This window comes from Diorhabda carinulata, chromosome 5, assembly GCF_026250575.1.
Source record: "Diorhabda carinulata isolate Delta chromosome 5, icDioCari1.1, whole genome shotgun sequence".
Lineage (NCBI taxonomy): Eukaryota > Metazoa > Arthropoda > Insecta > Coleoptera > Chrysomelidae > Diorhabda > Diorhabda carinulata.
Genome location: NC_079464.1, coordinates 24405887 through 24431284, shown reverse-complemented (window position 1 = coordinate 24431284; position 25398 = coordinate 24405887). Strand labels below are relative to the sequence as shown.

The 25398-nt window shown below is 32.5% G+C and overlaps 1 protein-coding gene and 1 long non-coding RNA gene across 4 annotated transcripts in view; one reads left to right on the top strand and one right to left on the bottom strand.

Moving 5' to 3' along the window:
* The window catches only part of LOC130893860 (uncharacterized), a 28168-nt gene extending 19232 nt beyond the window's left edge, over positions 1 to 8936 (top strand). Inside the window, exon 3 of the long non-coding RNA XR_009059259.1 lies at positions 8911 to 8936. This is a non-coding gene — a long non-coding RNA (uncharacterized LOC130893860). The remainder of the gene's footprint in view (positions 1 to 8910) is intronic.
* The window catches only part of LOC130893859 (connectin), a 619332-nt gene that overhangs the window by 224440 nt on the left and 369494 nt on the right, over positions 1 to 25398 (bottom strand). The window lies entirely within an intron of this gene.

Genomic DNA, 25398 nt, shown 5'->3' with positions numbered 1-25398 from the left:
ATTATCTTTTTCTCTTAGCAAAGTCTAATTGCGCACTATAAACGTTCCAGCATTAGAGAAAACTTATTTTGCTAGAGAAGTAAAAAAATGAATTCAATTAAGAGGAATGAACAAATCTCATTAACTTTGAGCCGCTAATATATGAAAAACGCTTCATGTACTTTTGTGAACACAGTTCTACAAACGAAAAGAAGTAGCAAAATGACTGTCGAATAAATCATATTACAATAGAAGATTATATTTATAAACAGCAACATTTATTTTATACATATGTTTTCATACAATGTTGATATCAAGGTAACTGTTTTATGTTTTATGTATAAAATTTTCTACACATTTCTACATTATGTTCAGTTGATTAACAATTCGTTGGTATTCCGCGACTTGATGCAAGAAATTCTGGAGTGAGTAAATATGGCGTTAGAATAATACTATGACATAACTAAAGTTCCACTTGGTGTTTGATGGAATAAATAATTCTACAACACTCTCTGAAGGCCAAGTGCGACTCATGCTCAATAGTTAACAGTTCGTAATTTTCACAGGGACAACCTTTACAATCTAAATATAACAGAAATGATTTTTCATTAAAAAGATACTCTTTGTTTAACTTGATAGAATTTATGGTTCAGAAAATAAGTACATTTTCATATCATTGTACATGTCGTACGCCATGTGAAAAATTATCAGGAATTGTAATTATTCACTGAATATACTCACAGGAGGTATAAAAACAAGATCAAATATGGGTGATTCCGTTCTAACTGTGATTTTTTGTATTCAAAATTTCAAGATTTTAAAATTTAACTTTTCTAACTTTTTTATGCATATTATTCATCTATTTTACTGTAAAAATAAAACTCTAAGAGGAATTTACTACAACTTCAAAGTATCACGAGCAAGACACAAATGTCGGATTTTGAGTTCCACGGTACTGACTCATTTATCCACGGTACTGACATGGTAACTTAAGATATTAAACAACAAGTGCATCAATTTTCCTCAGTTTGATCATAAACATTAGAATTTATAAGGTAATTAGTTTAAATCATTTGTTACGACAAAAAAAATTAATAATTTATCGGTAAATTCTAGGAATGGACATGACACGGTACTGACATTCAAGTGATGTAGTATAAGTTTTCTTTAAGTGGCAAGTTATATTGTATAAAAATAATGTTTAAATATCTTAAGAATTATTCAATTAACACAAAATTTTTATTAATTGATTATTAATTAATGACTAGTACAAAAAAACAATACAGGACATTGAATATCACAGTTATAATGGAATCACCCATATATCTAATTGAACCGCAAATTGCCAAACATTGTCTTACTTACATAAGGAAAGGGCGTATCCAGACCACTGTGCATGAACCACATGTCTTAGGGAAGATGAATATCTTAAAGCTTGGATGGGGAATCATTTTGGCTGTATGGCTAACCATTCAAGATATTATCAAGAAAACATGGACCTACTAAATTATTACCTACTGCCAAGACATTCATATAAAATCGATGTTGATTTGCATTTTGCTCTAAAGCTGGTATTTGTATAGTTCACTTTTTGAACAGTCACCTCGATTACTTCCCAGACAATTTAGGAAATGTTAGTGAGGAGCAAGGTAAGCGTTTTCACCAGGATGTTAAAGTGATGGAAATACATTACCAGGACCGCTGGAACACCAACATGATGGCGGATTACTGTTGGTCAGTTTACCGGAAAGTTCAGCATGCGAATCATCGCAGAAAAAGTTACACAAGAAGTTTCAAAGAAAAAAGGGAAAGAAAATGTGGACAAATTCCAGTTGACAAGTGAACCCTGTATTATCACACTACATCACTATACTGCAAATACAAACCATTTTTATGGTGTAACATAGTGTTCCATTCATGATATTCATTTATCACTGTAATGAAAATTCTCAAGATAACATATTTCTGCAATAAACCAAATTTTCCGAAATTTTTGGATCACTTCCCCCCTCATACCCACTCATTATTTTGGAGGTTTGAAGTCTAAATATACCCATTAAAACTTGAAAGAACACTCTGCGACGTTCATACAAGGTTGGACCCTTTATTTACTGGGTTAAATTTGGATATAACTTCCTCATTATATTTCTGCAATATTTTCCGAAAACTTAGCTCCATTTATTTTCATAATCAACCTCATGAGAAATTCAGATTTAATCCGGGCATATTGCAACAGTAAATATCGTTTTATTAAATTTCTAGAAACCGAAAGGACATTATAAAAGTATGTCACAAGGTGTACTACTGGGCCAATTCCTTTCTATTAACCGACTGAAATGGGAAATATTTTCGCCGACGCGGAATTGCTATGAAAGGAACAGAAAAGGGTCGACGGCAATTTTATTCGAAATTTGGGCGTTGACACGTCACACGGGATTAGAGCAAATCTTCCGGTAGGTTTCTCCGGCTGCATCAGAGTTGAAACCGAATCAGGGTTATGGTTGAAAAGGGACCGAAAGAAATTCACCGAGAATAGTATTAAAGTTCCATTATAACCGATACTAGAACCAAAATTTATTTTCAAGATTATGCGAAAAATACTTTTATGGTATTTGGTTCTCATGTAGATGCATCCATTTAGTTGAATTTCTTGAAACCTTTTCTAACTATTACCAGTTAAGTACTAGAAGTCTTATTCCACAAGTTTTATAGGAGAAGTGTAAATGAAATGAACTTTATAATCTGGTAAAATTGGTAAAATTCATCTTCAGAGTAACTATTATGAAACTTTGTTGTAGAAACACATCTTGAAAATTAGAAGTATTGAAAAAAATCATGTAGCACAAAAATTGAGAGATAAGTGACCAAATTCACAAATATTCCCATCAAAAGATATCCAAAACCACTTTTTAGTGTGAAAAAAGAGTTTTAACTCTCCCTATAAGTAACAAATTGATGTTCTTTTTAATCTTCCATTTTTAATTTTGATATTTAAGAAATAAGAATATTGGAGTTAATTTTAAAAATAGTATTTCAGTCAGATTGTTTATTTTTCATTTCATAACAATTATTATAAGGTTCATTGAGGTTTACAAATGATGTTTTATATATAAATTAATTTATTGTATTTGCGTTTATGCCCTGGCCTACTACAGTTCCGACTTTCCAAATTTCTTGACTTCTTGTCGAACATACCTTCTATTTAAATGGTTTCATTCTTGTTACAACCCGAAATCTTCGTGACTGTATCATATCCAAAAGCAACTGTCAGGGCATCCGCCTTCAGTTCCTCAGCTGCGATTAGTACAGGTGTCCTAGATGCTCGTGACCATGCCGCATGTCCAACCTCTTCTTTAGTTTTTTCAAGTCGTCAGTTTCTTGAAAAGGTATTGTATGGAGTACATCTAATACGTCTCCTCGCAGTGAAATAGTTGAATTAACTGCCTTTTCTTAATCACCAAGTGACCAATTCACTCCAGCGGATGTCTCAAATAGTTTAACATAATTGGTTCAAGAATCAAACGACTGGTGAAGCTGCCACCATCTATGTAGCTTCGCCGACGTTAGCAGACTGGTGTCGTCGTTCAAATCAGCCGGATCACCACCATCAATTCTAGTGTTAGGTGGAAGCAATGTGATTGAGTTTAATATACCAAAGACAAAGGCTGCTATTTTTACAGAGGAGGCTAGCAGCTTAGGATTTGGACTTAACTGGATAGAAAATATCCTCATCCCCCCAAATTCGCTTATTCGGTGTTGAGGTTTAGAGCCATATGTCCTGCTATTGTCACATGGCCGAATTAGCTATGATAGCCTCATAAACTCTTGAAGCCCTTTCTACGATAAAAACATAAATAATCCTTACCGCTTTTGATTCTTTACAAGGCTCAGATTGGTCCAACTTTGTAGTATTGCTTCGACATTTGGGGCTCGATTCCCAAGCATTTCCTTAGGACGCTCGGCTCAATGCAGAAGAGAACAAATCGACTTATAAGTAACGCAGAGTTGACCAGAAACTTCTACAGAAGAAAGGTTGCTGACCTGACTCTGTTTCACCGATAATACCTCGACAGATGCTCTTTGAAGCTGACCAGTTCTTGCAAGACCTACTCGACAGGCAGATATGGCTAATGAGGAATTTATAGGGACTCCACAATCTACAGAACTTCAACGTCAATATCAACAGGCATCTCCACATGACAGGTATTAATCGAACTTCTCGAGTGTAATAGGATTTACCTCTTGTGTGCTTGTTTCTTTCATAAAAAAAAATTCATCTTTAAATTGTTCGTAGCAAAAATGTTCCCGTCTATCGAATTATTTGATCAGGCTTTTGATTTCACTTCACGTAGATGAAATGGGTAATAACATGCATTGAGATAATTCCACATATGTTATTTATATGTGAGGGTGCCTTTGGTTTCCATTAGCTATTCTATTTGATTTGGACTGGTTACAGAGTTTTGTAAAAAACTCACGGATCATCCATAATAATTCTATTGACAGCGCCACGTATAACTTATCGGATCGTAAACACATTTTATAATTCTAAATTTCAATTCCAAACGTAAATTCTCATTTGTGAGTGAAGTTGTGGAAAATAGAGTATAAAGGAATCAAATACATTAGGATTTGATGAAATAACGCACATTTTTTAAGACAAGCGTCTTCGTTATTCAATCCCATCTCCATATTATGTAATATAAGTTATATGATATCATTAATATAATTCTATTTCTTTTCTTTCTCAGCGTGCTCGAAACAGATAATAAATCCGAGTAATTTACATCAGTTCTGGAACACTGTTAGCTTCAGTCAAAACTGTGAATTCTCATTCAGAATAAGTCTCCCAGTCATATAACCAACATTTATAACTTTACACTCTCAGCTTTACAAAATATGGAGATTATTTCCTGCGAATATACAAAAAAATGTTGTTGTCAAAAATATTTGCAAGGAGGGTATGAATTGGAATTTTATGTAAAAATATGAAACTGAATTTTTATGGGGTGGAAAATTATGGGAGATATATTTGACAGCTACAATGATATTTCATTGAATTATACTTGATTGTTTGTCAAGCACTCATATCATCCAATTTTTATAATTTTGAAAATTCCAAAATCAAACTCCAATATTTGGCAGCATACAATGGAAATTAAATGCTGAGTTGCTGGTTTTAGATAGTTAACTACTATTATTCAGACTCCTCTCTTACAATTCTTCAATTTTCAATTTTAAAATAGTATATATGAGGCTTTTCATCCTAGTAAGATTCCCAAATTCGCACACGAGCGCGTGGCGCGAGTGGCCGCAGAGACGAATGCTGGAATGGCCTTTTGTTTTCCATGATAATTCATAATTATATTCATTATAATTACAATATTAATTCATAGAAAAATATACATTAGGGAAATCACACTGTAACGTAGGTGGTCGGTTGGTAGCACTGATTAATATTTGACAGTTGACTTAAGAAATATTATTTAAATTCAAAAGTTTCCTTAAGTCAGGTGAAGAATTTCGATTAACACCACCAGAATCACCGGACGTGGCTTCTACCTTCATAAATTCGTAATGAACTACCTGTTGAATCAAAAAAACAATATGAAAAAGAATATGAAAAATGTGTGGTCTGGTGTTCAGATAAAGGGACCTCTATTATCAAAGAAAATGTGTTAATTGCTTTTTTTGATGCCACGAGTGAAGGTTATAAACGCTCAACAATGTAGAAGACTTATTCCATCTTAAAGTCAACGTTAAATATTCGTCAAAATATTTTGCATAGTTCAGCTATTCAGGGGCACCAACCCACTACAGAAAATTACCAAAAATAGTTTAAGAATGGAATTCGTTCTTACACGAAAATGCTTGCGAGAATAACATTTATCTAATACCAAAAGAGATAAATCTACTAAAGATTATTTTTTGAATTAATATGAATCTAGAAAACTGTAGACGCCTATCTAGGTAACCTCCATTTCTTTTAGGTACCAAGTTTAGGCATACAATTATTGAAATTTCGACTGTCTACGAACTGTAGCATACAAATTATCTGAATTTAAGGTCGATTTGATTGTATTAGGATCCAAATTGAATTGCTACTTATTACTTTTTGGACCTAGACATCTTTTTGTGATGTTCCCATACTAATTGATCTCGTAAGTTCAAACTTGTGAGCATAAAATTTGGTAAAACCAAGGAACTATCGGAGGAAAACTCTATAGTTTAGGCAAAAATAACCGTACCATTGACCACCAATTAAAAATATTAAAACGTACCGTGGATCACAATGATCTTTGGTGATATACAACCGCTGAATATAAACGTACTTCATTGATCAGTGGATGCGATTAATGACTGACAGGACCAGAGATAGAAGCTAAGATTAATGAATTTAGGGATCTACCTTCGAATATTTCCACGAATACTTCGAATACTTCCACATAATTGAAGGAACTGGCTTTTTGGAAGGGAGACAGTGAATAAACCCCTTTTCAGAGGTCAAAATGGAATAAAAGTGACAGAGGGCTAAAAAATATAAAAATTGGTTCATGTTCAGAAGGAAAGACTTTTATGAAGTGATGGGTGAAAGTTTCGGATCTATGAAGAGTGTTTGTGCATAGGTAAAAGGAAGAATGAATGTCCATATGTAATTCGGACTGTATAACAAATGGGGATCTCGGTTTAAGGAGGTTTTAGAGAAAGGACGGTCATCTTTGAGAAAGATGAGTATAAAAATTGTTAAGCAATCCTCGTAGTTGTGCAAATAGTATTTGAGAGAATTTGAGAGTAAGAATTCACTAAAAGTAATGATTTAGCCGTCCTAGTTACCTGACCTCAACACGATTGAGTTGTGTGACAAATTAGACAAAGAAGATCTTTGAAATATCCTGAAAAACAAACGGAGCCATACACAAGATGATTATTTCTCGAAGTTGCTACAGAGAATGCGAAAATTGTGCATCTAAATACCAAAGTCTAAGTGGGTTCGGATATCAATGAATTAAAAATTTAAATATGTTACAATTACATTTTAATAAGTTTAATTATTTTTATATTCTTATCTATACATGTTCTTCAAAATATAAATATCAAATCGATCCTATTATTTTTATTTGTTATGTGTCACGCAAACACTTGGATAGAAAAAACTTTTCACCGGATGGGTACATAGTTCAAAATCAATTGAAAGATAAACAATATCCATTCTAAAAGCAGTATTAAATATTTAAATTGAAACGTGAAGGTATCCAAACACCATCAAGATAGATCAACTGGAGGATAGCTAAAGGATAGGGGTTTCAACCTGACATTTACTCTATCTAGCAAGTGAATTGTTAAGCTAACCTGTCCTACAGATGAATATCAAGCAAAGCATGAATAGTTCATTGCTGTACGAATCCAATGTTTATCTCTTTTCTCTCCTAAAACTTTCGATTGATTTGTTTGTTATTTGTTAACTTAATACGAGCGTATGTTTTATTGGTAAGTGTGACAAGTTTGAACTTGCAAGTATCGGCTGCTTTGTTCATTATTCTTCAACTGTAAATTATTTTTATGATATTTATGATTGTAGTTTGGTCCTAGTTAGCCTTGTGTTCGTATACGAATTGTTCTCGTTCTCTTACAAGTTCAAATTTGTAAGCATAAAATTTGGTAAAACTAAGGCCCAGAGATAGCAGCTAAGATCAATCAATCTAGGGATCTACATTTGAGTACTAGTACTACAATTAAAAGAAAAATTTAAGAAACTGGCTTTTTGGGAGGGGGACAGTGAATAAAAACCTCTTTTCAAAGGTCAAAATGAAATAAAAAGGTTACAGTGGGCTAAAAAATATAAAAATTGGTTCATGTTCAGAAGGAAAGACTTTTATGAAGTGATGGGTGAAAGTTTCGGATCTATGAAGAGTGTTTGTGCATAGGTAAAAGAAACAATAGATGATGATTCCATATGTAATTCCGACTGTAGAATACATCGGAATCTCGGTTTAAGGAGGTTTTGGAGGAAGGTCTAGTAGAGAACTGGTAGTCTGGCCAGCGCCTTCCCTGCAAAAAATTTACTTTCCAGTATGACAACGATCCCAACCATTCCTTGTAGCTGTGTAAATAGTATTTGAGAGAATTCGGGAGAAAGAATGTACTAATAGTAATGATTTAGCCGTCATAGTCACCGGACCTGAACTCGTTTGAATTGTTGTGGCACAAATTGGACAGAGAATCAGATACCTTTCAAAAATAAATTATTTCATCTGCTTTGTTTCATACTAAAAAAATGTTCAAAATAGTAGAATTGTTTTTTTTTTCACTGTGCAATGCCGACTATTGGAAATTAATATACAGAGTATTATAGTCGTAGCTGATTGGGCTTTCATTACAAATTGCTCCATAATTTTCTCTTGGTACTATAATATATATAATTGTTGAAAAGGTCACGTTTTGCAATATAAAAATGATGGTTATAAAATGCAGAATAATTCTGAAACAAAAAGTGCGAACTACTTGGTTATGCACCTCTCACTAGCAGACATACACGTGTTATTCCTCATTTTTCACGTGGATATATATAGGACGTGAGAGGGTGATATATTTTCTAAATGACTACAAGAAAGTGGTTGTGAAATACGTGAAGTCATATCAGAACGTTGTGATATGCCTATCAACGTGTAATTTTTCAACAGTAGTTCTGTCTTAAGCTATGAAGTCAAGAATTTAAATTTTCCCATAAGCTACTTTCTGTATCTCGTTTCATTTTCCAGTATATCCACTAATGTATAATTAATGTAAATTGAAACTTGGTATTTTACCTGATATGTTTCTAGTAATTTCAAAATTCAATTTGTATACCAATTTTTTCGAATTATAATTTATTTAAAGTTAAATCACGATACATCATTATTTCTTTTGCTTACGGAAATTTTCATGTTTCAGATATGTCAGAAGAAAAGAAGTCGAGTGAATTTTCAAATGAAATAATATGTAAACAAATATTTGGTGAGCCTATATTGCATTGTTATGAGATCGTCTGCTGATGTAGATGTGAAGCAGGTCCTGTTTTAGTATGTTGATACATTCTGAAGTTTGTCGGTTGCGGCTCCTATTTTTTATAATTTCTAGGCAACCAATTCTTTTGTTTATATTCTAGAACCGAAAGATAAATCAATTTTATGAAAATAGGCACTTGTTTATCAGCAGAGAAGTCAGTAAATCATTTCATGTCAAAGCAATAATATAAAGTGAACTGTTGATTCAAATAAATTTTATAAGTTAGTGAATGGTGATGAATCTTAGAGTATAGTTTAGAAAATATTGAATAGTGTAGTGTACTAAGTGTAAGTGTATGAATATATTAAGTAAATTGTGTATAAATTCACTCCACCGTTGAAAGAAGTTTAAATAAATAAGAAAAATATTACATGGGTGTCAGGTGTGGGGTATCATTAGTACGTATAAATGACTAAGAAAATGAGTGACCTGAAAGTGACGGGCTGAAAACAGAATTGACTTGTAATGACAGCAAATATAAAGACTATATAATAAATTCTAGTTATATGACACAATATTAATAGAAATTAGCAATGATTCCGAAATCCTAAATTGTATGGAAAATACTGAAAGAATTCAAATTGACGATGACTATACAGGCGCAGATTTTGAATTACATGAAAAACTATGAAAACACAATTAACAGTATAGGTACAAGATATTCCAAATGGATTGATCTAGGAGATAACAATCATAATTGTTAAGTTAATTACCTCAATTTCAGTTTTGAGACTTAGTTTCTTATTGGCTTGGTGCCAGTATTATATCACTCAATATGTCGTGTCACTGACACACAGATGGTGTTGCCATTGTCAAATCAATATGATGTTTACGAAGTACCAGCTTTCAGAAGACTATGTATGAAATTTTATGACATTTTGACTAGTCAGAAAAAAGTGACATCCGTTTAAGTGAAACCATTTTTGTTATTTAAAAAAAAATGGTTTCAAAACATTTTCATGTGTTAATTTTTCATTGCTTCTTGAGGAAAAGAAATACTGTCTCAGCAATGGGCTAAAAAGTATTATCTGGACTCTGTTCTATCGAAAACAACCATTTGTTATTGATTTGCTGAATTTAAACATGTTCATACAGACACCGATGATGGTGAACGTTCTGGTCCTATAATTGAGGTGTTTACTCCAGAAAACATTAGAAAAGTCCATAAAATGATTATATCTCATCGTAAATTGAAATTCCATGAGATAGCTGAAGCTGTGAAGATATCAGAAGGCAGTATGTTTATAATTATGCACGAACATTTGACCATGAGAAAGCTTTTTTTCAAAGTTTCCAAAACAACAACGTATTGATGATTTAGAGCAATGTTTGATCATGTTCACACATGATTTATCAGTCTATATGTGACAATTGATGGAACCTGGATCCATCATTTTACTCCGGAATCAAAACGAACATCATCTGAGTAGACTGTTTCACCAAAACAATGCACCAATTCACAAGTCAATGGCAACGAAGGTTAAATTGACCGAATTACACTTTGAATTGCTTCCTCATCAACTGTACAGGCCAGATCTGGCTCCAAGCCTGGCTCAAAAAATGCTTGCCGGTAAGAAATTCAGCTCAAATGAAGAAGCAATGACTGAAACTGTAGCCTATTTTGATGCAAAAGACAAATCTTTCTACAAGCACTGCATCGAGAAGTTAGAGAAGCGTAGTATTGGATTATGTATAATCAATAACTATTGGTGTGGATTGGGATGCCTACCTTTATAAATCGAATATGATAGATAAAGTTATATTCAATTTAACACTGATGAAATGTGAGAACATAAATAAATCCAAACTAATGATAATTCTATTTTACCACTATTATATTAGAATATAAATGTTTCTAAGAGATCTATAAATAGATAAAACAAATTTTTTTCACTGGTAGAGTTGCAAGATGAGAATATTTTCACGTTTTTTTCTATTCAATTCGTAAATTACTGGCTTACTTGTTTAAATTTTTGGTTTATCCGATATTCTCAATGGGTATCCAGCAATATTGTCAGACCATGAGGCATTTTTCCTTGTCAATGAACGTAAGTTTGATTACGTTTTATCAAAAAATTAACAATCATTAATTCAACAAATTGCATGAAAATTCACTAAATTTCGTTATAGCAGTTCATTCTATAGATTAATAACATATCTTTTCTCATTTCTGCCAGTATAAATATTTTCTTAATTTAATGACTTTTCATGGTAAATGTTGTATACAAAAGCTCATTTGATGAATCCAAGACTGAATATATTTATGGGAGAATTATAATCTACAGTTCCATATCCTTCATTCAGGGTGAGAAAAATTCTTAATATAATCGTATATTCATAACTTTCTCCCCAGTTTTCACTATTCTCCATAAAACGTCCCCATGCACGCTCCCTACTGAAACACCTAATTTATCTCTCATAACTTTCATTTTTTTTTTCATTGTGTCTCAGATATGACAGCAAACAGTCTATTTTTAATAACTTTTTTGTGTAAGACCTTAAAGTTCTCCTATACAAGAATCGTCAAAAGATGTCTAAAATTGAGGTTGCCCTCAGATCTTCTTTAGCATCCATTGTAAGCTTTTAAATTTATCAATAAAATTCGTTTCATTCAAAACACTGTCACAATTTGGTGTTTCTCATTAACACAAATGTAGCTATTACCTCAAAGTATAAAATTTATTCTGACCTTCTGACCTATGTGTGTTTACATTCATTCAATGTTAATGTTCTAACCTCACTATCCAGATATAGCACGTATTGTTGTCACGAGGATTGACTAATTTATCATAACATATGATTTGTAGCTCTGCCGTTTTCATTTATATGAACTCAATACGAGGCGCGTCCAAAATATCACAATTTGTGATACACACTCATCACTTATGGAATTATTATGAATTTTGATAAATCAATGTGTTCTTTTCTTAAAATCCTGGCTGATATTTCGACAAATATTGAATCACACCATTTCCAAAGAACTTGATGTTCATCGATCCTAATGGTACGAAATTGTAAGGAATGAGAAGTAATCACCGACTAGTTTCGACGTTATGGCATCTCATTAGAGCAGCGTAATAGCCTCTCGCTCGGAGTTTCTACTCATAATTGATGAAAAGAACAGCGACATCTCCTATTTACTTCGTGTAGTTGAAAATTATACAGCAGACGCTATCTGGCTTCATCATCAGTTCAAATACCAAATTTTACTCTTTTTAATATGAGTTCGAGCTTTCGAATCCTCATGGTCTCATCATCAGGGATTCAATCAACGTGGAATTGTGGTATCTTGAACTTAGTGTAAACTATCAAATTCATATCACTCAAAATACAACATTAGAAATGACACTCGATATAAATATGGAGTTTGTTTTTCTTTTCTCGACAAACTCCATATTTATGTTCATAATTGTAGCATGTAACTTGTACAGTACAAGGAAGTCTTTAGTTTATTATTCCAAAAGTACTCATCATCTTTAGTATGGATATTAATCTATACTTTCAATTTTGACAACACCAAAAGATCGCAATGATGTTAAAATATAAGCAACCCATTTTAATGGATTATCTTGAATATAGTTAAACAAGTCTCGAGCGTCGTTTTGCCAACGGTGCATTTCAAACATAATATTTAAGCTAAATTAATCAACGAAACACGATTAGAGTCAACGGTGCATTTAGGTGTGAATATTTTACCACCTAGTCGGTGCTCAATTGATGGTTAAATCATTAATTTACGAATACCTTTACAAATGTTACGAAGATAGAACTGTTCGGTTTCTATTTTAGACTAGTTATGATAAATAACATAACAGGATACTATTAGCTGTTATCACAATAAGCAAATATAGTGTCATCTAAAATGTACATTCCTTTATCTTTTCTAAGCAAAATTTTCCTTGACTAAAAATTGACGTTAGTGAAGGACTTTTGTGCTCTTATTATATTTGAACTTTTTCTGTTAACACTAGAAGAATTTTTTGTTATCAAACAATTTCAAAAATATAAACTGAAAAAGCATACAAAAGGCAATTAATAGCTTGTAGTAACTCAATGAAGATAAATTTTCTATTTTGTTCACAATCACAAACTCAAAAATTTGTACTAACAATCTTTATATTATTAGGAGCTTGTCCACTAATATAGACTTTAAAGCCGGTCCTTTTCCAATAAGTTGTCGAAGCTTTAATTCAGTTAAAGCTTTAGGTATTTTGTGGAAGTTTTGGTTATTTGTTTTTAATGTGTTTTTATAGACTCAAGAAGGTATTTTTGTTGGTTTAAGGTAGGGTTGCAACCTCAAATTTAAAAAACCAGGATGTGTAATTAGAAAAACCAGGACAATTCAGTTTAAAAACAGGGCGCATCAATAGATTTGCATAAGATAAATTAGTATCTAGTGAAAACAGATGAAATAAGATTCAAATAATCAAAATAATCACATTTTTTAATGAAAATATTTGAATAAAATTATACGAGTTGAAAACTAGTTCTTAAAATATAATACAAATACTTTAGTTTCTAACAAATTTTTGAAACTTAGGTTAGTTATAGACTATAACTATTAGATATTAGATACTATAACTTATAGTATCTGATACATTCCAATTTTATGAACTTATTTTATTATACTACTAATTTTTACTATACTTTTCAACTCGAATAATTTCCTTCAGTATCTATGATTGAGTAAGCAAATAATTACAAAATCACACTTCATATCTAAGTTATATATAGTTTTGATTATTGCAAGTACTGTTGGAGGCAGTAATCGATTTCGTTCTTTTGACCACTGTAATTTTATTCATTGTGCAATCAGTTTCGCAAAGACAGAAAGAAATAACAACGAATCAAGTTTTATTTCTCGTGTACTATCGGTATCAATCTTTGGGAAGATACGAGGATATATTGAAAAATTCTTAACCTAATATAGAACCGAACAAAATTTCAATCTCAAATATTCTATTACTTAATTGGATACATTTATTAAAACGATCCTACGATCTCTAGACCTTTAAAAAAAAATGTTTCTTCTTGCTCTGCAAACCAGACCTCCACAGCTTTTATTAACTCCTCGTTGAAAGAAAATTTACGACCTTTTAAACTTTTTTTCAGTTGAGGAGAGAGATGATAGTCGGACGGAGCCGAATCTGGTGAATAAGGGGGGTGTTCTAGTAAATCAAACCCTAAATCACGAATTTTTTGCATGGCATCATGAGATTTGTGTGCAGGGGCGTTGTCCTGCGTATTTTCTCTTCAATTTTCCCCCGTAGAGTGGTCAGTAATGTCTCAGAGTAATCTCCTTCTACCCTTACTAAAAAAATCAATCATAATTGCTCCATGGGAATCCTAAAAAACTGAAGCAAGAACTTGTCCAGCAGTTTTTGGACACGAAATTTCTTAGGTCTTGGAGAACCAGAGTGTCGCCATTCCATCGATTGTTGCTTTGATTCTGTATCGTAGAAATGTATCCAAGTCTCATCCATAGTAAGAATTCGGCTTAAGAAGTCTACATCGTTTTCAAACCGAACACAGATCGAACGCGATGCTTCTACCCTTGCATGCTTTTGGTCAACATTCAAACATTTAGGAATCCATTTTGCAGCAATTTTTCTCATGTCCAAATTGACGTGATCTATATGATGAACGCGTTCGTATGAAATATTTAGTGCTTCAGATATCCGTTTTAGCACAATTCGAAGGTCTGATAAAATCATGTCATGAAATGCATCGATATTTTCGGGGAGTGACACAGAAACTGGCTGCATTCCCGATCGGTCATCATCTTCAATGAAAAATTTACCTCTTTTGAAACTTGCAGTCCAATTTTCCACGGTCGCATACGAAGGACATTGATCACCAAGGGTATTAAGCATATCTTCGTAAATCTGCCTACCTCTTAGCCCTTTTAAATACTTTTTACCTTTTACAATTTACAATACAATGTTTCTTGCAGTTTGTAGTGTACAGAATGTCCAAGAATTCTCTGCATTTTCCATAACATGTGATATTACCTTATAAATTATTGTTATTTCATTAAGGCCGCTTGACATGATGCAATACAACGTGCAATGCAATGCAATATACAATATTTCTTGATCAAAAGCATGTGCGGATGAAGTACAGCTTATTGTTTCATGCAAGATCTCGCTCTTCATCTGTTTGGTGCCAATTTTATTGCCTACAAGTTGTACTTTTAGAGAGAAATTTGCAGATATTACGTTTTATTTTGCTTTGGAATTTTTTATATGTTTTTTCATCCAATTCTGTAGCTAAACTGTCCATCGGACTCCAAAAATGAAAGTAGCAACAGATATAATTATTAACAGTCATGCACTGACCACTTTATTTCACCTAGTTTTGATATTTTCATTTTCGAGCTGCCCACAAAAGACTAAATAAAGTTTGAGGCTGGGAAATTTTTTACTTCTACTTATGGAATTTCGTGGTGGCAACCATGATACAATGGCAAGCGACATGCAATATTCGTCTATGTAATTTTTTGATATTGCAAGGAATTGCATGCAATTTCTTGCATGTTCTCTTGCGGCCTTATTTGTATAATATTTTCTATTTTAGTAAGTATTCATTATTCTGAATATCTTGAATAGTTTTAGTGGAATTATTTACTTATGGATCGCTGACAATTTACTTGGCACTGTCTTAATTGTTTTAAGATTGCATTTATTCGTCTTGGAAATGGAGATGATTGGTTATGGTTCTAAATATAGATCCAAGTCTATTTATTCTGATTGAATAGATATTTTAATTTTCCTTCGATATCAATTTTGGATGAGGCTAACTAAAGTTGGATCGGTGAAAGTCTTCCATCACGTGACTAATACGTCAGCACCAATATTCATCTGAATCAAATGAAAATGCTTATGTACTTAGCAGAAATAATCGTTATGATTAATATTCCAAAAGTCGGCCTTTTACAAATTGGTAGTTAAGAAAAAAATAACATTTTTTATTGTTTTAAAAATTTTTTAAATTCCAAATTAAATTTTAAAATTAAAAAATTTTAAAAATTGTTTTTAAAATATCAATGTACAGGGCGAATATTAATATTGACCATACTGGCTTATTACTGGAGAACTAATTTTTTGCATGATGACTGGGATTTTACATAAGTAGGTACATATTTATGTATTTCAAAAGAGTAAGATGACATTAAGTCTATAAACTGAGTGTCCTAAGCTGATCTATATTAGGAACTTTGGTAGATTAACACTCGTGTAACATTTATAACAGAATATTTGACTGAGACTGTAGAATTGCAGGGAAAAATCTTGCTTGACAGTTCATCCGCTTTGAAATTTGAGCTATCTTCACTATCTTCAGTATTTATACATTTCTCTTGCTTCTTCTTGTTCTAGAACTTTGTAGAATTTTATTTAGGTATATACAATTATTTGTATAAACGTAGTTAGTTCTAAGTGAATAGTCGTTGTGAAAAGATAAAATTAAAAGTAAAAGTAATCGCGGAAATTATTCAAGTGCTATTTATAAGTAAATTATTATAAGTGAAGTGTATTGTATAGTGTCTAATTGAATAATAACGTAAGAGTCAGTGTTTTCAATTCCCCCTACGAATAGAATGAGTGTAAGTGAAAACGAAGAAAAAAGACTTTAATGTATCTACTTAAGCGTAACATTGTTGACTTCACCTCAAAGTTCAAATTAGAAGAATATTCAGGCTAAATGGCACTTATGATACGCATTCACCATTTTTTGTGGCCTGGACTCATATGTTATATCATTATTCCATACAAAATCAGTCTGTATCTAATCATATTTTTTTATTTTTTAGTCAGAAATAGCTAATTCTTGACAATATATATTTACAATATAATTGCATTTTTCCAATGTTATCGTTTTTACGAATTTCCAACTTTTAACAAACATTTCGTTTTATCTGTTATACAGCATATGCTACTAACGATTATGTGGTGTTGGCAACGTTTCAAGCTTCCACGGATCACTAACAAACTATTGAAAGCGTAGCGCCAGAAACATGGAAACGTTTAATGAGGCGCACACGAAATGTACATTTCGAGTTAGTTACACGCCCTACGGTGTTGAGAGGAGATTGATTTAGGCTCGCGAATCTTTCAGAATTTTTCACTGAAATTGTTCTCATGATATACTGGTGTTTTTATTTTCAATCATTCATTCTTTTTTTATTCTGATGATTGGGATAATTTTAGGAAATATTTTTCTATATTCTTATTTTTTTTCATATTTACTAATTGCATATAGAAATAACATAAATTAGCGAGCTCTCTTCTAGTTTTCATTACTTTTTTAATGCGTAAATTCTTTCATGCTTCATGTTAAAAACCAGTTATCAACGATGTACTCAATCACTCGGATTTTTCAACACAATTTAATACTAATAAGCTATTTCCATGCTGAAATGCACATTTAGTAACCTATCAATTACACTGTTGTTGACTTTTGATATTAGACACCCATTTTAGGGGAATAAGTCATCTTTGAAGTTCAGAAAACCATAGTTAAATGAAACAACCCGTCAGCTGACTACCCACTGTTCCACTAGTGTAGAAAGGATAATATGATATGTCTACGAACCGATTGACTCAATCAGTTTCCTAACATTCAGATCATGATTGGGTTAACCCAATCATAATTTCCTAAAAGTCTTCCTGAATACTCCGATATAGAAATAGGTGGTACACTGGCAGGCTGAGTTGTCGGCTCAAATCTAATACGGCTTGTGCATGACGTCACACTGGAACCAGAACGTTTCCTTGTCCATTATTATTGGAAGGCAGTTGTATTGTACGTATTTACTGCGTTTTTGTGTGTTTGTGATCTTTGTTGTGTTTAACGGCTATTGTAGGGTTTGAAAGATGATACTTTATTTTATTAGATCATAATGCTGTCGCTACATGCAAAGATACCAAAGTAAAAGGTACTAAATACCTAGGTTTCCAAGAAAAGACTTGGCGCGGCAGGGGACAGAATCCATGGTCGAGTGGATGAAATTGATGTCATAAAATTTTAAACAAAAATGGTTTCAGTCTGGCTGGAAATATTTAGAGATGGTACCCCTTATTTATGTGTTATTTATTTTAGCGCGTGTTTGTTCCATTCATTTCTAAGAGGGTAATTCAATACAATGCAAAGGGTCTAGGTATAAAACTTTATGTTTCGCTCAAAAAAGTAAATATTAAATCCCGATAATATATCAAAAACAATATCAAATTGGATAATTTCATAATTTGGCTAATCATATTTTGAATAGTCTTTTATTTCATGGAACAAGCAGCAAATTATATTCCTTGTGAACTGCACGTGGCTTTAAAAGCGGAAAATTTAACTGGTAAAATCAATAATCTTATATAGATATGTCTTTGGATCAAATATTACTTTTGCAATCGACATAAAACTTTATAACAGGTATACATTACTTCACATTTTGATTCCAACGTGATGTCACCGTGTACGAGAGAGATTTCTTATAGGCATACCATTTATGTGTATGACTGTCTACATATTTATCATTACTTTTTGGTTCATATTCGCCAACAGCTAGATATCTTTTATGCTGCTATATCTTCATATTTAGATCTTCCAGACCACCAAATAGAACACCAGGTTTGCAGCGATCTACTTCTCCCGTGTGCATTTTCTCTATAATGCTATAATTGACGTAGCAGAAGTAACTAGGTCTTTTCTTATTTTTGTTTTGCGTGTTTTGATACGCTCCAAAAATAATGAAAATAAGTCAAATATATGCTTAAAATGAAATAAGTATTGAGATAAATGATACATATGAGGAAAATGTTTATAAACTGACAAAACTTATGAATAAATAAAGCGAAATAAAATTTCGTTGCGGTACATTTGAAAACATTCTCTTCAGTTTTGTGAATAAATCATTGCCATACTCCAAGACTAAGATTATATTCCAAAGTTCAAATCTCTGTTTATGTCTCTTTTATCCATTTTTGTATGTTATCAAATATTAATTAACTTTCCGTCTGAGTTTGAAGATTTCAGTGACGTTTACTTTAGATTAATGCTAGTCTAGTTGAGCCTGAGATTGAAAAATATCAGAGAAATGCATATGTATATACCATACGAGGTTTCATCAAAATAGATTGATGAATATATTAGATAAAAATTTCCCAAGATATGAATATTGAACATCGACTTCAAAGGAAAACCCGAAAATGCATTGCTAATCACCCATCTTAGTTAAAAATTGGATATTATGCAAACATGTGGAATTTAATCATTTTGATAGTAGAATTAAACCTTACACAACTAATACCTATTAATTCTCTTCCAGACATTTTATCAATTTGAAAACCAAATTTCTTCTATAAACTTACAATATAAAATAAATTGTTTTCAAGTGTCACAGAACAAATAATTTTAACATAGGACATACATCTCGTTATTTGTAGTATAGATTGGAAAATCATGAATATGATAAAAAAATAGAACTACATTCACAAACATGAAAGAGTAGAAAAACAACCTGACCCAAATTTAAATTCCATGCAACTGTACGAGTACACGATTTAATTTTATAGTTGCTTCAATTTTTGACATGAAAATCTTAAATATAATAAGATTTATCGGCCAATAGCGTTTGGTATTGATGAAACCGTCATATTTTGAATATACTCGAAACGTAAGGTATGATGCTTGCATCTATTTTTGCTATACTATTTAAACGAGGGCTGTTACTTAAGTTTTTAGGTGACAAATAAAAACAAATATTTATAATTGGATTTGGCTTTATTGTTTTTCAAAATATTCTCCATTTGAATTCATACACTTTTGTCTCCAAAACATGTGATTTGAACGCATCAACCGCTTCTTCAGGTGTGGAAGAACGTTCACCTCGCGAGTAATCTTTGATATGCGAGAATAAAAAGAAATCATAGGGTGCTAAAAGGGGACTATACGGCGGATGTTCCATCAATTCGATGTTTTGACGTTTTTGAACTGATGCGTGAGAGCTCGCTTTGTCGTGAGTATGATTCTTCTTCTTCGATTGGTTTCCCCGATTTTTTCGAACACTTCTAGCAAACACATTCTGGTGTACCATTCAGAATTGACTATTGGTAAAATTGGTGATGGTAAAAAAACGGCGATTATTTACTTCTAATAGCTTCGTGGGCGATCAACTTTCGATGGGTTCGGCTCGTCTTGAAAAACCCATACAGTCGATTGTTGTTTAGTTTTGGGTTCGTATGCATAGATCTATGATCCATCGCCTGTCATGATCTTATAAACGTTTTTTGAAGCACCGCGATTGAACTTTCTCAGCATACATAGTATGCAAGGTATACAAGTATGCCTTAATCTCATGGCATGTCACATGACGATCTTGCAATATCAGTTTACGTACAGCATCGATGTTTTCTGGTAAAAATTCGATTTTGACTTCAAAATTCATACTGTAGCGAAGTGCAACCAAGATTGATTATTGGAAAACCAGTGAAATACGGTGGCTCGAGATGGCGTTTAATCGCTAAGAGTCTAAGTGAGTTGATAGGCACAATACTCACACATACTTTTTCGAGAAAAAAGGATTGTTTTGTTGCCAAACATTCAATCATTATCAAGAGAAAGTGTGGGGAAAATTTCAGTTGGTTTCCATTACGACAAAACCCTATGAACAAATTGAGAAAGACCGTGATTCTCAAATATATCAAGCACATGCTGGACCATTTTATACAGACCGTTGAAGAAAACTTTAGCGGATAATCACATAAAAACATAACAAAGAACGAATGTTATGAGATTTTCTGGCACAATAACTCGAAACCCTCAACTTTCATAACGGTCACAGTGAAAAGTTGAATCAGTTGAAATGTATAGCTTTCACGTAAAGAATAGGTGAACTTAAATATAAAGATTTGATAGCAATTCTGTCCAAAAAGACTAATGCGTAATAACGTTTGCATGGAACTATAATCTATTCAGCCAAAGCAATTTCAACTTTGAAAAGAGTATGAACTACATTCAATTTGAGTATCTAGTTTACGAATCTCGATTCCATCAGCAGATTCAGGGTGATTAAAAAGTAATGAGGTGAATAAATATGTTCAGTAGATGATAATAATAATATTATCCATTTAGTTAAAAGTTCTTGACTTCAAAAATATGGCAAGATTACTTAATTGGCTGCAAATTAGATCCTTTTTCATAGAACGATTGTATTTTCAGCTTAGCATGAGGCATTCATATAACTTCATATATGAAAATCCAATGGATTTAACTACATGCAATCTGTCGGTGGAGAAACATTTCATTCAAAAATAGAAAATGTGTTGCAGCACCGTCTTAGTTCCAAAGAAGATTTTTAATATGTCTAAAGAGTTATTTATAACTACCAATTTGCATTGGTATTGGTAGATTTCTTATTTATATTAACCCTCTGGTTGGCTTTGTGTTCCAGATAGACCTTTCTGAAAGTACTTTTATGTTGTTTCAGCTTCTAGTATCTAAATTTTATTTCGGATAGCTGTTATGAATATTTTGAATTGTATTCACAGGGTCGATTTTCAAACTACTTAGGAATCTACTATTTAATACCTATAGGTTACTCAAAAAAATGTTCTAATATGAGTCAAATGGATTCTAATTGAGATAAGGGGACATCCAGTTGGTAGACTACATATTACCTTACTTTTGTGAACTACATATATATGTTACCCAGAAAAAAATCAGCCCTCAGTAATAAGGCTGATAATAATTTCGAGTTTTGCACCTTATACACTCAGTATAATTAAAATCTAAACAATCATAAAAGTTGGATTTTTTTCTTGAACAATTTGTGGAAGGCCAGCGATTAGCGATTAGTCGTAACGACTATTTCTTTTCAGTTATCATGAATTTTGTTTTGATTCATATGAATTCATATGAATCGGATGTATTAATCACGTGAAGAAACATTGGAGGTGTTTCTATTTTATGTAGCGATTTTTAATCTCTTCATGACGTTAGGTTATTTTGCACTCACTAAAAACCAATGAAAATACAAGGATTTAATGAAATTTGTTGCATTATTCTCACAAGAGTTACTAGAAAGGCATATAAAGGTCGACCCTTAGAATCTCCTGCGTACTCAGCCCATTGTTACAGAAAGCTGTTCTGTAGGAGAGACAACTTTTTAGTCCTTTCTATCAGGGAAGACTACAAAGGTAGCATACAGATTAGCCTTTACTGCGCTGCTTTTCGAGTTCCATATGATTGCAGCATGATCACAATTTTCGCATATAACATTTTTACGTTCTCTTACATGACCTCGATTACAAGAATAGTGGAAGTTTCCATTGATCCCATAATGCTAAGCACCTGAGTCGATAGATCTTACTAAAATCATCAAGGCAAAGCTGTTCACTATAGAACTGCTGCGTGGCTGTTTTGGTCAAGCTTCTCACTAGAGAAACTCAATTCTCTTTAGAGTCGAATGAATAATTATCAAACTTCCATTGAAACAAGAATTTCACTATTACCGCTAAATAAGTAATTTTAGCACAGATACCTTGCCCTCATGTTTTCAATATAACTAGTATATTATGAGGAAGAGGAAGCTGCATGAGGCAAATCGGAAATCTAAACTTTCAAAAAGTGACTAGAAGTTAACTTTTCTGCTTAAAAATTGAAAAAAAAGAATCTCAAATACACTCCAGAACTTGGTTATCTCATCATATATTTTCCCGTTAGTCGGAAATACTAAAGTTCTAAGAATTAAATATAGAGTAGTTGCTCAAACTCACAAAAATATAATTAAAGTTGTATTTCAAACTTCATAAGTTAGACTCTCTCACTAATTCATCGCTCTTTTAATTTTAATTGACTCGACATGGTTATTTAAAAATTAACGAACACATTTACATGTTCAATCACAACTGGTTATATGAGTATCCTCAAAGAAAATCATAATGAAGAATTATCTCTGGAAAACAATGGAATATATGCTTAAATTCAGCAAGATTTGTGAAATTTGAGTTTAACAGCTCTCGGATGAAAACGACAAACATTACAAGTGAGGCCTCCGAACATTTATCGCTATATTGCTGCCTATCATGTAGTGGATGATGAGGAAGCGATGAAAATTTGATTTGGATATGGTTCACTACTTTCATCATTTCTTCTGGAAACAAATACCTCAAAATCGTATCCAATATGAGAACGATCACAGTTCAATTCATCAAAAATTTTTAAAAAGTGGCATGATCTTCTGGGATCGAAATTGATGGCACAAGTAGGAAACATAACTGAACCGAGTTGGAATTTCTGGAACCGTTTACAACACCACTACACCAACACTCAAGATTACACTGTCTGACGCGCGTTTCGATAACCTAAAAATCCAATGACTCAACTTACCTGTTGTGTGTCTATACTAAGTTTTCTCTCGAATGGACCTTTTCCCCCGAAAATTAATTCTAGCGATAAAACTCTTTGGCGGGAACATTCATTCCTTGACTGCTAAACTATAGCATTTTAATGCTTCCAAATACATTTAACAATTGATTATTGGATACATTGTCAAAAATTTCACATTATTAAAATTTATGTCATGATTGTGACTAGTATCGTGATGGGCAATAACTGATTTTCCGGTCCGTCCATATTTCAAATGAGCTATGTGCTCTTTAAATCGGACAATAACGGATCTTATAGTCTACCCAATATATCTCAGGCACAATCACCACAGTTAATTTCATATATACCACTCTTTTTCAAATTTATTATTCTATCATTAGGATTGCCCAACAAATGTTTTAATGTATTATGGGATTTATAAACCAATTTAAAACTTACTGTGCTAAATATTCCTTGGTGGTAAGCGTTTTCTGGATATTCATCTATTTCGTTTGTGATTAACAGTCTTGTCGTTCTCATGAAACTATTTTGTTGTCATATCTCTCAGTTTTCAAATAAATGCAATTTTGTTATCTATGCTATCGCTAAATTTCTCAAAACTTCTCGGAGTATAAAATGTTCTCTATAATGATTTTCTCATGGTTGAATCATACCCACCAAAGTTGGAATAGTAGAAGGCTATAAGAGAATGAGGCCTTTCATTTGAATAATAGTCAATAATTCATGTCCTAACTGGAAGCCCACTTTAAAAAGGGTACAAATATTTAATGAAAGTCATTACAACAGCTGTTCAAAATGATTTCGTTCACTTAAACATAAAGGCGATTTTAGAAAATTTACAACATCCTTCCCAACTCATTCATTAAATCTCGTTAAGAATCTTCCATTCTATCTCTTGTTATAAGTTGTAGTTCCTTCCAAGATTTTCCATTATTCTCTGGAATTAAAAAAAATGACTGAAAACCGCTAAAATTTTTGAGTTAACCTCATTTTAGGTTATTCTACTTTTACTTCTACAAACAACAATTTGTGAAAATGATAGTAGAAAATCATTAACATGATACTTGGAACTCAAGAGGGTTGAGTACGAGATGATTGGATTAGTGATCTGGTTTTTATAAGTAATTACTTACCTATTCAATTAAATTTCTGAAATCACACTGTTTTAACGGACGTAAAACGGTGCCTTCGATATTAAAATTGATACAAATCGCCTTCAAAAATTTCAAGACCCATATATTCTTTTTGACGGTGCATGGAAAATAAGCGTTTCTCTTAATCAACAAGATCTTGTTCTATTTAATTCTTATTATTCAGGCTTTTCATGAACTCTTTTTTGGATGCTGAGCTCCAGCTCTCAAACCATATCTTTGGTGGTCTGCATAATGGACTTCGTTTGTTTCATTGCAGTTTTTTTGCCCATCTGTTGTCTAGGATGCTTTCGGAATGATCGGATCAAGCTTCTTTCATTTTCTCTAACCCATCCAACCAAATCCTAAATTCCTAGTTTTCTTATCACATCTCAGGGGACTCACTTCCTAAATTGTTAATTCGCGTTTTTATTCCAGTCGTATCCATTATTCTTACGCATGTTTTGTAGTTTCATCTCACTTTTACTGACCACATTGAATTCTTGTTTCTTCTCTCCCTCTTTCCTTGATACTGCAGCTTTAAGGTAATTGAGTCTCATTGTTTGTTATACATATTATGTTATCGTCGCCAGCTAGTTTACGTATAAACTGATATTTTGCATATATTTAGCTGCCGTTGTCAGTATTCTACGAGAATGGTTCAAATATAAACCAGAACTTTGCTATAAAAAGTTACAGAGCTGAAATTTCTCACAGATTTTCTAGATAGTCTCCGTCACACTTTTCACACTTTTGTCCAGAAGATTTCCGATGCCTTTTTCGTAAAATCTGTCCACTCGTCATGCAACCAATAATAGTCGCATGGCGATAATTCGGCACAATTCTCTGAAGACGATAACTTGGT